Source organism: Gavialis gangeticus, unplaced genomic scaffold (assembly GCF_001723915.1).
Source record: "Gavialis gangeticus isolate Ggan-Ray unplaced genomic scaffold, GavGan_comp1, whole genome shotgun sequence".
NCBI lineage: Eukaryota > Metazoa > Chordata > Crocodylia > Gavialidae > Gavialis > Gavialis gangeticus.
Window position 1 is genome coordinate 3,845,099 of NW_017729015.1, and position 12,936 is coordinate 3,858,034.

The 12,936-nt window shown below is 45.4% G+C and overlaps 1 long non-coding RNA gene across 1 annotated transcript in view; it reads left to right on the forward strand.

Moving 5' to 3' along the window:
- Positions 1-12,157, forward strand: part of LOC109293973 — a 20,647-nt gene extending 8,490 nt beyond the window's left edge. Inside the window, exon 3 of the long non-coding RNA XR_002096437.1 lies at positions 11,625-12,157. This is a non-coding gene — a long non-coding RNA (uncharacterized LOC109293973). The remainder of the gene's footprint in view (positions 1-11,624) is intronic.
- The last annotated feature ends 779 nt before the right edge of the window (positions 12,158-12,936 follow it).

Below are 12,936 nucleotides of genomic sequence, written 5' to 3' on the forward strand. Positions count from 1 at the left end.
CACCACTAGGGGTCTCTCACGGGTCGCTTCCATTTTAGGTGCAGGGCGCTTAAGTGCCCTGCGACACTGGTGTATAAGGTACAAACCTGCACTGGTTTCTTCCTGACTTCAGACGAATATGGCTAACTACCTCTGTCTGCTCAATTCAGGCAGAACCATAAATGGAACCTAGCTAGCTAAGATACAGAGCCTTTTGAAATTAATGTGCCAAATCTGTGCTAACTACAACTACTGTTCTAATTACAAGACCATGCTGGTCTCTCAGTCAGGAACTGAACCCAGAATCCTGGTACCCAGCATCACACTACTGACAGAAACAGAATGAAGGCTGTAAGCATTAATTCTGGCATTCCTAGAATATTTAACCATGTAACCATAATGTTTTTTAATCCATTGCAACAGATATACAAGACCTCTTCACATTAGCACTAACTAGGGGCCTGGAAGCCTCAAAGTAATGTTAATATTTGAGTCCCACCTAGTTCCGCTGATTTTCAAAGTTGTCCCTATTTAGTGGATGTTTGGTGGGCTTTAAAATTAAGGGAATTTTTGTGATTCTCACTGCCTGATTTTGCCCCTCAAACTTTCTACCACGTTTTAAAATAATCAACAAACTTAGCGTACAGCTAAAGAAATGCATGAACTCTTGGAACTCTGAAGCAGAAATGCCAAAGACAGAGCCCCTGGAGCCACATCATCTGGCCTGTAATGGCTCCTACAGAGTAGGGACAGACATTACACATAAACTGATTTAAGTGATCAGAAACTGGTTTAAACCTGTAACAGAACAGATGTTCAGTGCACACAAACCAGCTAGAAAATGGCTGAAACTGGTTTAAGATAAACCTGGTCAAATGTAATATCAGACTTAAACTGATCTGACCCAGATCAGTTATGCAATGTCTGTCCCAGACCCTTTGCTGGTTTAAGCTAAACAAGACACCCCCAGCATCCCAGCATGCTCTCTGGGCTGGGTGGGCTCTCTGCTCCACAGCAGGATTGGCCCCTCCCTTCCACTCCCTGGCCAGAGCTCTGGCAGAGACTTGCAGGTACAGCAGGGTCTGCTGGCTTCCCCATGGGTCTGTTGCCCCCCAACCTCGCTGCTTAAAAGAAAAGGATCTGTGCTTTTCTTCCACAGCATGGACTGAAGCCAGCATGTGGTATGCTAGCTAACGGTGTGTGAGGCAGACAGGATAGTGTCTGCTTAGTAGGGGTATGTGAAGCAGGCCCTATTCAACAGAGATTTGATTTGTTGATTTGGATCACTGTCTGTAACAGAGGGCTCTCTCAGGGCTGGTCTGCCATTGGCCCAAAACAGGTGGGTGGGTCAACCACCTGCCTCCTCCTCTGCCCCACCTTGTTGTTTCTTAATTGGTTTTAATAAGGCGGGTGGCTGCCCATTCTTGCCCTGATGCCAGGGAGTGCTATCTGCAGCTCCGGTCCTCCCCTACACCAGAGCCCAAGCCTCACAGATGGCATCCAGAGGACACAATGCTCCCGGCCTACAGCTGGACCAAGCCTAGCCCTCGTTGTCAGGCCTCAGACACACACATATTCATACCGCCCTCCTCTCACTAGGGCCTCTCGCACTCCACCCCCTCTCACAGTGTCTCTTTCATGCATCAACAACTTGTACCGCCTTGCTCCCTCCTGGAGCGAGCCCCTTCAGCCCTAGGCTTTACCTAGCGCACAACTTGGGTGGCAGATGTACCGTCTTTTGGGCCTCTCCTGTGTCGCTCACTGGTGTAGTGGCCAGCCATTACCCAACCACAGCCAAGCTTGCCCTGGCACCTCCCAGAACAACTCTATGCACACTCACATACATGTACTGGGCTCTCAGCCTTCTGGTTTCCCCCTCACTGGGGTCGCCCCCTCATTGGGGCTCCTCATCTCCACCCCCTCACTGGGGCCATGGGGCATCTCCAGTGGGGGCTCAGGTGGCCATAGCCATGCCTGGCCCCATTGTACATATAGTGTTGTGGGGGCTAGGGGTTAAGGCACCCTAACCCACCTTTCACCAGGGTGATAACTGGCCTGGTATTTTGTGGGGGCTCCCTCACCACTAGAAGCCCCACCAGGCCACCCACTCCCAGTTGGGTGCAGTTTTCAGTCATGCCCAGGACCAGGAGCTTCTGAACCATCCCCTTAAGCTCCTTCCCTTACCTCCAAGATGTTGCATACAGCCTTGCAGCCAGGAGATGTTCCTGCCTGGCCTGCCAGCAGTGAACTGCTCTGTTTATATAGGCAGCCAGAGTTCTAAAATGGCCACCATAATCAAGTACCTGGTGGCTGTTTGGCTCAGCCCTTAAAGTGGCAGGCACCAATACACTGTCCCTGATTCAGTTCGGCCAAATCCAAATCTGAAAGTTTGATGCTGATTTGGAGAAGCAGCGATTCAAACATAGACACAGCTTTAAAAGTTTTTTCTGCCTACCTTGAGGTAGTTCATGATCACTGTGATACTGGGGTGCATGGAACATCCCACAGGAGTTCAGGGGGCCCCCCCACACTTCTGTGGAACACTCTATGTGCCCCAGCATTGCAGCAATCATGAGCCATGCGTGCTACCTCAAGGTATGTAGAAAAAACTTTTAAAGCTATGTCTATGTCCAAATCTTTCCGAACTGATTCAGAGACTTCTGATTTGATTCAGAGAGATTAAAGGGTCCTCTGATTGATTCAATTTCAGAGATTTGGCCACCACTTTGGGGTTTTTGGAAGTAATAAAGAGCTCAGATGGTAATGTTCCTGCATTCCTTCCTTTGGAAAAAAGCTGTTTGAGAAGAGCTTGTAATGAGTGAGGCTTTATTTTCTAATGGGGTGTTAAATGCTGTTAGGAGAGCTGATAGATGCTCTGTTATCAAGGGGAGTGTGGGACCCCTCTCTAATTACAGTGTCCTGCCGGGGTTTGGCCATGCCCCCCTCAGCTCAGCCCTGTGGAAAGGGAGGGAGGCCTGCTCTAGCCCCCCTTGACTTCTAGCCTGAGGCACTGCAGGCATGTGCCTACACTTCTGGGATATCTGTTTAGTTACAAAACTGATTTAGCTTAACCACGTTAGACTAACTTGCAAAGATTGACTCAAGTCAGGCTCAGACTTTTTGAATGTCTGGCCCTAACCGCTAGGGCCAGGAACTGAGGGGTAGAGTGAACAAAGGCAGGGCCCAAAGCCAAATTCTGTGTTTGATTAGGTCTGCCAGCTATGACATTGCCTCAGTGGCTCATGTTCGTTTTGTTGTGCATCACCCAGGTCTCGTTCAAATGTGGTGCTAGCAAGCATAGTACTGCTGAGCCTGTAAGTGTATTGTGGACTGTTTCTCCCCAAACGGAGCACTTTACATTTCTCTGTATTAAGCAACATCAGGTTGAGGTCTGCTCATCTTGCAAGCTGTTCCAGGTCGGCCTGTAATGCCAGCCTGTCCTGGCATGTGACCATGCTCCCCCATAGTTTGGTGTCATCAGTGAACTTTGCCAGTTCACTTTTAATAACCGAATGCAAATCGTTGATGAACTTGTTGAAAACAGGTTAAGGGACACATTAAAGACACTTCAATTTTTGGCTACCCAACCGGAAAGCCTGAAGATCGAGCCCTTTGGTGGTAATTTTTGGGTACTCAGAAACTGAGACACACAAAATCATACGTAACTTTTGAAATTTCCAGAGTTTGCTATTATGGGCATTAGTTTCTATATCTTATAATGTGGCCATTTAGTATGTTCCTATTGTACCACACAGGAGTGCCGTGATGCTTTTATAGATACTGTTTATTTTTCATTATACAAAACACAGACAATTACTAAAGTTATTTAGCCATATAGAGGAGGGAAATATACTTTGGGACCTCCTGGCTCTCAACCCTGTGTTTAATCTACTATATTATATGACTTTCAAGCACTTGTAAGAAAGCTCAATGCAAATTTCCAGGCCTAGGGACTGGCACTACAGTGACTTACCTTCTGGACAATTTTTACAAAAGCTGCAGAAGCCATGTGTGCTTCCTAAATATTGCACTATAGTAAAGCATTTAGGAAGTGTTCATCAGACTGATACAAGCTTTTCACAGTCAGTGTGCTGTGATGTTCACAGTATAAACAGAGCCTTTGATAACTAACATTCTTGCCAGTTATCACAACATTGGTTAAAGGTACACTCCCCACCAAGGCCAGGTGAAGTTTCTAGCCCAATCATTCTCAACCAGGGTGCCATGGCACCCTGGACTGCTGTGAGACCCTTCTCAGGGTTGTGTGATGCCACGTAATATAAACACTGTTTAGGTGAACAAATGCCTAAAGACGACTCACAAGATAAACTCGGAGGTTTGAAATAGGAATCCATAAGGTCAAAAGCATTCTGACCTCTTGTGGTCTGAGTTCTTTGCAACAGAAGAATTGTACAATTATTTTTCCACAGCCAAAAAATGAGAGCGCGCTAAGAGCTGGAATTGGCTGAAGTGTGCTGAGAGTCTAAACAAGTTGTGAATCACTGTTCTAGGCCAGGCCACTTTGGAGTTGGATTGTATTAGGAAAATTCCCGAAGTGAGTGCCTCATATTTTTAATCCCAGCATACTTCTAAATACTTTGTCTCCTTTATGCTTTCCTGAAAAAAAATTCCCATGAAAAATTATGATAGATAGAGATACTTTCCTAGCAGCAAAGTATTCCTTTTGTTGATTTACTAAAAAAGTTCATTTTTGCTTTCTAATAGCCCAGCCTAGCTTGCAATTCTGCCCTGGTTCGGGCAAGTTACGGGAAAATCAACTGCAATAATCTGTGTGCTCCTGTCCCTCTCAGCACTTTAACAGAGCATGTTTCTTTTTAGACATAAGGATTTGAATAAAATAGGCAATTCAGTGGAGCCTACGCACACAGTTCACTGGGAGTTCATTTCAACTCATCTGATCTGCTTTACCTGTCATGTAAACAGAAGAACAAGAAAAAAAAAGGAAACAAAAATGTTGTAGTGTGCTTTTTCCCCCCCAGTTTGTTTATCAAAGGATTCTGTATGGGCCCTAATATGTCCCTCGTTGGGTCTCTTCCTTTTCCTGAGTAAAAGAATAGTGCAGAAAGCCATAGGAAAGAATGCTTTATAGGCAAAATAATGTGTTTTTCCTCCCCTCCATCATTGTCCATTAGCAAAAAGAGAAAACAGGGTGAGCAAACACATCTCAGCTGTACTGTCTTGTGCCATGCTCATGAGAGCTGGCATAGCAATGTCAGTCACCCTCTCCTGGCACCGGAAAAAATTCACTGCCACCCAGCGAGGAGTCCTTTTGAATGTCATTGCCTTTCTTAGGATTCCTTCAGAGAGAAGCAGCTTGACATCTTTGTTGGAGGGCTTGTGGGCAGGAGTCACTCTGGGGAAAGAGATACTGAATTTGTACAGCCCCTGACCACAGTGCCATCCCAGCCAATACCCTTTCCAGGGCCTGACCCCCTACAGACACATTCCTAAGGAAGGCCACCGTCTTTTCTGCTACCTCTTTGATACTGCACATGGTAAAATAAGGTCCTGCCCTACCTGACCAGAAAGCCCATGCTCTTTATTCACAGGGCAGCAGCATACATGGCAACACTACATGCAAGGTAGTGAAGAACAGGGCTATATGTAAACCTGTGCCAAAAGACTCTCTCAGAGGCCTTCCTGACTTATTACCCCCGATCCAGGAAGTCTGTATAAAAGACGCAGAAGTTCTCAGCTGCATTTGAAAGCAAAACTACTTTGTACTCTGTCAGATATCCCAAACTGTAATTTTGAATTTACTATAGACTATCAGACCGACCCTCCACTCTACCAATATTTCCAAAAGACAGAGGTAAAATCCTGACAAGTGATCGTCATTGAATACAATGGAAAGAGGTCACATTAATGAGTCATTTAGATGTCATGCTAAAATATATTATCACCCAAATATCTTCATCTGGGTTTCACATAGACCCCCGCGCATTTATAAAGAGATAATTAATTTTACTTTTTAAACTAATGGTGCAAACCCTTGAGATTTTACCATGACTATCCCAATATTAGATGTTTTCTTGGCAGCCCAGGTACTAGAGTCCTGTGATTACGTGAGAATTTCAGCTTTCACTGGAGAGGAGAAAAGCCTGAAAACTTCTACCCTAAGTGTTGAAAAAACAGAAAGCAAGTCATAAGATTCCAAAATTTATTATTATTTAAAAGCTCATGCTTTTCGAGGAAACCTCATTATTCAAGGGGATCGGACTAGCGATTATTTGAATGCTGGAGATGGGCAATGCCGTTAAGCACTGAGGTACAGAAAAGCACCCGAGATGAATTCTGGAAGTGCAGAATGAAATGAGAGGAAAGAAACTCTAGGTGCGATAATCTCCTGAGAACTGATTTGACAGATGTAGCCAGTGCGGCACACGTACTATCATTTCTAAATAGCGCAAAGCAGGTTGTAAGTGGCTGTGACTTATTAACATCTAAAAACACAAAGTGCACTCCTAATCACCACAGGATCAGAAAAGCATCAGCAAACTGGGAGAATTCAAGGTAGAACAACATAAACAATGCTGAGGCCAGAGGAGCTGGTTTAAGAGAGGAAATTATGAGCTAAATGCAAATAATATTCATGAATGAGCCAAAACAATCTTAGCTAAGAATGCTCATCTCTGCAGGGTCTAATTTCCGTCCCTGGATGTGGTAGGGGAATTTCCTTCCATATTTTTGAAGGTAGTGATGTATTCAAAAGTTTGGGGCCTCCCAATAGAAAGTAACATTTTGAGTAGCTCTATTTAAAGGAGTTGGTTGTTTACCTGCTATTCTTTCTTCAAAACCTCATCTCCGCTCCAGTCGGTGAAGTCTCTGCCCTCCAGTTTTCTTCTGCATCTTAGTTGTTTACTGCACAGTGCTTCTTTTCTCTTCTTTTCCCTTCCCTTGGTATGCTCTTCTGTTACCTCTCTTCTTTGCTTCCATTCTCTCCCACCTGGATCCTCCTTTCTTTAATGACTCCTCTCTAATGGGGCGGGTTCTTCCTGGTTTGGGGCCATGCAGGGAAGCACTGTGAAACATGCCTCTGCCTGACCTCACCATTACCCACTCGCAGCAGTGCGACTGGGGTTGGGGAGTGAGACATGAGACCCAGGTGTGAATTTAGAGGGGGTGCCAGAATGGCAGCCCCTGGGAAACCCACTTTGTAGCATTAATATTCAGGGCCTTTGAGTCGGCAGTGAAAACCATGTGGGGGTGAGTGGGGTATGAGCCTCAGCAGCTAAGAGGGCTCCTGGAAGGGAGTTATTAGGGCTTGAAGCTTCGGTCATGAGAAGCTGGGGCCGGAGCCCCGTCCCCGCTTGGAGAGATGCTGCTGGTGTGGCCACCAACCAGGCTGTTAACTTGGCTGGGTGCCGAGACCCTTGAGCATCCCCACATCCACTTTTCTTACTGCTGCATTCAGGATTTCAAGTCACTGCTATGGACAGTAATTGGTAGTGGTAGCAGCTGCAGCGGAGGGTGAAAGTGGGTTCATAAAGCCAGCAGCTGTGACATTCACCATGTAGCACCTGACTGTGCCAACACCTCCCCCTGCAAAAGCAGCTATTTTTTGCCCAGGGCACAAAACCTACCAGTTATACCTCTGCTTTGAATCTCCAGGGTCAGGCAATGCTCTCTTTCTTGGTACTCTTCCTCATCCCCCCCCCAGCATCTCTGCCCAGGGCACTAAAATTGTGTGTTACACCTCTATCTGCTAGTTGGCCCCTCCAGTGCATTATTCAAGTCCATTACCATTTCCAAGAGTTTTTCACAGGGAGAGGTAATGTGCATAGCCAGAACTTAACCAGAATTAAAGAGGCCAAGAAAAATAATTACGTTTTCACTGACCTCCAAGCTTGCAATGATTTAAATGCACAGTCAGAAAATAAATATTAGTCTTCCCCTTTCAACAACCCTTCACCTTCAACCCAGTAAATATATACATCAGAATCAGAAGGAATTGGGTTTATTCCTGCTTTTCCACCAACAGTTGGTACCACCATTTTTTACATTAAGCAGCATGGCTCAAGGGATCAATCCCACCAGGGGACTGAGCCCCTTCAGTTCTCATTAACTTTGATGGGAGTTTTGGTGTCAGGCCATAGCTGCATTGCCTATAAGGATACATATCTAAAGACTATAAACACTGAAAAGGGAAGAGCACTATTTACAATTGGGTTGGGGTAGTAATTTTTATTTACAGTTAAGGGCCAACTGTGCTAAACATTGAACCTAAGCAGTTAGTACTGCTCTCTTCACTGTAGTATCTGGGTGCATACCTTAAAAAAATTCATATCCATGAGCTCTATGCCCCCAGGTTTACAAAATTAAATTAAAGCACAGGAAAATTTGGGCTGAATATCAGGTAATGAGATATACTAGTTAATTTCCAAAGAGCAACAGTGGAAACTCCATTATGTGAATCACTTAAAATCAAACAGGGCAAAATATTTGAACTTAAGCTGCAAGGACACCAACCTTTGTGGGGGGCAAAGGATGACCTAATAGTTCTTTTTTCATCTCTAAACTTGTACCGTGCTTTCCATTTTCTACTGATTACACATCAATGACATTCTTGTTCCCATTGCCCTTTTTCAGTGATTTCATCACAAACGGTTATTCAGTACTTCTGACACAGGAAACTGAGGATAAATGAAAACTCATCCTTTTATGCCACTTCAGCAAAGAAACAGTTGCACAAAATTCTTCCCTTTTCCAGAAGGGACGCAGAAGCTGAGGCAATAGATTGAAATGTATAACAAATGTCTCTGCTAGGGTCACCACTAGACTTCTTGGACAGAGTTACGAGGACAGCATGGGACATACGTATGTGTGCATGCAGAATAATGACTTGGAAGACATTTGTATTTTGGCTTTTTTGTTAATTTTTATATTTATTTTGGACTGTGCGTTACTGTTTCTGAATCTATAAATAACCACCTGGGGAGTTTACTTTCCCAGCTGCCCCAGACATTATCAGGTTGTGTGTAGTTTCCACACAACCAGGCAAACAACCTGTTTTTGGTCAGCACAACCCTTCACAATTACCCTCCACCAGCTTGCTTCTTTGGGCTCAGTTCCACTCCTTTCCCTGACTTAGCCATTCACCTTTCTCTCTCTCTGCTAAAGAGGAGATTGTTCCTAATAAATTTGCAAGCACATTTACTTTCTCCAAAAACAAACCTGCCAAAATTCCCACAATACTCACTCATTAAGTATGTTTTCATTTTTAACAAACTGTCAGAGTTCCCATCAAAACATTATCCCTATTCATAATAGGAACAATAGTATGAATAGTTCAGAAGCCAGTGAAGACAAGATGTGCTCGTGATAAGTAAGGGCCTTGTTACATACTAGCTTCAGGAAGCTCCTGGAGCTCTTAATCCTTAGACTGTCCACACATTAACACCTGAAACTAGTTTGAAGCACACATTAGGTGGCTTAAAGCTATGCCATTGCAGGGCAAGTTTCTCTCTGATCCATGTTTGCCAGCTTGTGTTACATTCATTTCTGGCCACTCTCCGCAGATGAGCTGCTCAAGTTGCAGACCTCCAGCATCCCAGGATGCAGTCTCTCCTCCCCTCCCCTTCTGTTCTATGTGGACAAACTTTCCATTCCCTGAATTCTGCTGCCCAGTGGGCAGTTCTGGCACCAAGCCAATGCCACTGGGGATGTGACCCCTGCCACACCTCCCCCCGGGGTCCTTCCATGCAAGCAACCTGCAGAACACATGCCAACTGCAGGGCACAGAGGGGTCCAGGAGTGGGGTTTAGCAGGGTGAAAGGGCAACAAGGTAGCAAGGCAGATGAGGTCCCCATGAGATCATGCTTCCTTCCCAAGGTAGAGGCAATTGCTCTACCAAAAGTGCCTTCCTTCACTGCTCCCACCTCCCAGGGACCCCAAGAGGCACAACCAGCACCCCCACACCCCAATTCAAAATCCCAGTTTATTAAAACATGAGATCTTTCTTTTCTCTTTTTAAATTTATTTCCCTTCTTTACTTTGTTCTTCAGCATTTTACCACCCTTCCCCCACCCCCATTTCCTTTCCACCTCCTATTTTATTACCCACCCTAAACCCCTTAACTCTCCGCCTCCTAGCTTCAAGCCCCCCACCCCATCCAACCCACTTCTCATATACCCCCACCTAGAGCAGGGGTAAAAGCTTGTCCTCCTTGTTCACCATCCCTGTAGTGGTAACTCACACCTGTAGGCCGTGTGTAGACAAAATGAGAGGCCTGTTTGCACAACACTTTAAAGTGGGCAACATGCTTTTCCATTGCTTTAATTGTGTCGGTGTTTGCATGCCTCGGCAGTGTATTGCACATTAATTCCAGCCGCTGTAGGAAATTTGCTGGCATAATGTGCCTTAAATGACTTGGGGCGCAGCAAACTAAAACTCTGTTGAGGAGTTTTAGTTTTCTGCCCCTACAGCCGTCGAACAAAGCACCAGGCTCTGCGCAGCTCCATGGCCCTGCAGGCAGCCTGGCAGCAGCCCAGGAAAGCAGCTCTGCCCCAGAAAAGTGGTGAGCCTGATCTCCCCCCACCCGAGCCTGCCTTCCTGCCTGAGCTGCACGGGGGCCTAGTGCTTCCCTCTGCAGCTGCGGTGCCCCCCCAGGACTGCTTGAGCCAGGTGCCTGTGTGTGGGTGCCACCTGGGCAGGGGGCACAGCTGCTGTGGAGGGAAGCACTGACCCCCCCTGCATCCCAGGGACTGCTCCACCTGCCAGCAGCTCATCCTCCCCTCCCCACTGAAGAGGCAGGTAAGTCAGCGAGGTGTGTGCACAACATGGGGGTTTAATCAGCCCTAAATTGAAGCGGTGTTTTTTAAAACCCACCGCTTTAATTTAGGGCCCCCGTTTCATCTACACATGCCTGTAGTTCCTAGTTAGGCCCCAGTGCTCCAGCTGTCTAGTGGCAAGTCACAGCTATGGAGATGGGGGACAGTCAGAAAAGGCTTTTAGCCTTAAGGTATGACTGCTGCAAACTCAAACTAGCACTAACATCCCTCAACATTTGAGCATCTCAAAGTGCAACGTGTAACAAAGTTATAAGTCCGCAAGGAAGTCAAAATTTGAATCTACCAGTTGGGAATTTTCACCTGGTCCATACCATGGTAAAAACAACTTTCATAGGGGCTATTGTCGCTGTTAGGAAGGGCATGCTGAATACAGTTGGAGAACTGAGTATTTGCAGAGATGTGGGAATTGCAGGGTATCAAAGACCGTTGGGAAATGAGTTTCAGATAACTGAAGTTCAAGGAAAAAGAAACTGTTTTCCACCAATTGTGTTGTACTGGGTTTTGATTCCTAGGCCAAAAACAATTTTCATTTACTCTTGATAAATTCATTAAAAACAGTGTCATGTGCCAGTAATCTGCCTTCCTACCTCTGCTGTTTGATCCTATATTCACAAAGTCTGATGTTTTTAAATATGCAGCCAACATCCAGTTTCAGACTAAGCATTCAGGGTTTCAGGCAGGACTAAGATAAAAGCATGAAATGACTCCAGTGAAGTGGGCCCTACATTTTTTCCCTAGGTGACAGAAACCGCTACCACAACGGATTTCACTGTTGAATGTCACAGCATAGAAGACAAGAACTGAATAGATACTTAACTCCTGTCTTCTTCCTAGATATGACTGATCCCTGTAAATTGGGGCTGTCATGCATTTTGGGACACCACGGAGAAGCCCATTTTGCCCACGCTACACCTGTTTTACCAAGGGAGGGCTTCAGCTCACAAACCAGTATTTGGATCACAGTAAAAATAAGGCTTAGTTCTGCTGTCAAAGAGGAAACAAGAGAGGAAGCTTTCTGTCATACCAAGTCAATTTTTAAAAGCTCACAAAAAATATGATGTGGGGTCCTTTTGTAGTCTTACTGCCTTTTTTAAGGCACAAATTCTAGCTACTTCCCTACCAAAAGACAGCTGCAAGTCTGGCCAGACTTCCTGTGAAGTGGGAGCTGAGCAATTTTACCTGTGTATAGCTAATATTCTCTGCAACAGGCTACAGGCAGGAGGAAATATGTACAAATTAATTACCTGCCTGAGGCAACCTGATATTTTTCTTAACTAGGTCATATAAACTATAGCAAACCACTCTCTGTCTCCCTCTCCCCTTGAAAAAATACCAAGTAGCTAGCTTAATGAACTGAGATTTCTTCTAAAAATAGTTTTCTTATGTCTAGTCTACAGCTTCCGCTCTCATCTAAGACACTCTTTTTGTCTTTAAAAAAGGGACACTGCCAAGTGTGTTTAGGTCCAATACATGACTAACCTTAAACTGTTGTAAATGATAAAGAATACAGATTAGACCCTTCGATGGATTAGCAGCGAGCTCCAGAGATCTTTCTCTTCAAGGTCACAAATTTGTTGTCAGGCCCAGCTAATAGTTTTATTACCATGTGAGTCTGATCACTTAAACCTGTTTTTTCAGAACTCAGCACCATATATTATTTTGCAACAGTGCAAAGTGGGAATAAAACTGTACCAAATCACAATGAAATAATTTTATCTTCACTTCCTAAGTGAGGAAATAATGACAAACGGTGCAAAGCAGTCGGAAATCAAACGCGTAGGGTTGCGTCCCCACGAGCGCACACGTTTCCCCGGGGACAAATAGCAGCAGCACATATTTGTGTGTGCCACTGCTATTTGTCCCCAGGCACACCCCTGGATGTATGCTGTGTTGCACGGCAAATTGCTCTGGGTGCTTGCCCCAACAACTTTACCTGGAGTCCTGGGGGCCTCCTGGGCCTGCAGAGGTGGTGATCCAGGCGCGCAAAGCCTGGCTGGCAGCTTCCGGCTAGCCAGGTTTTTGCTTTGGGCAGTGCATGCTGCTAGCACGTGTGCTGCCCCACTCTTTGGGGGCACATTTAATAGAAAATTAAAAATTCCAGTAAGGGTAGTGCCTATACATTTAATTTTCCCCTCAAGCCCTCACT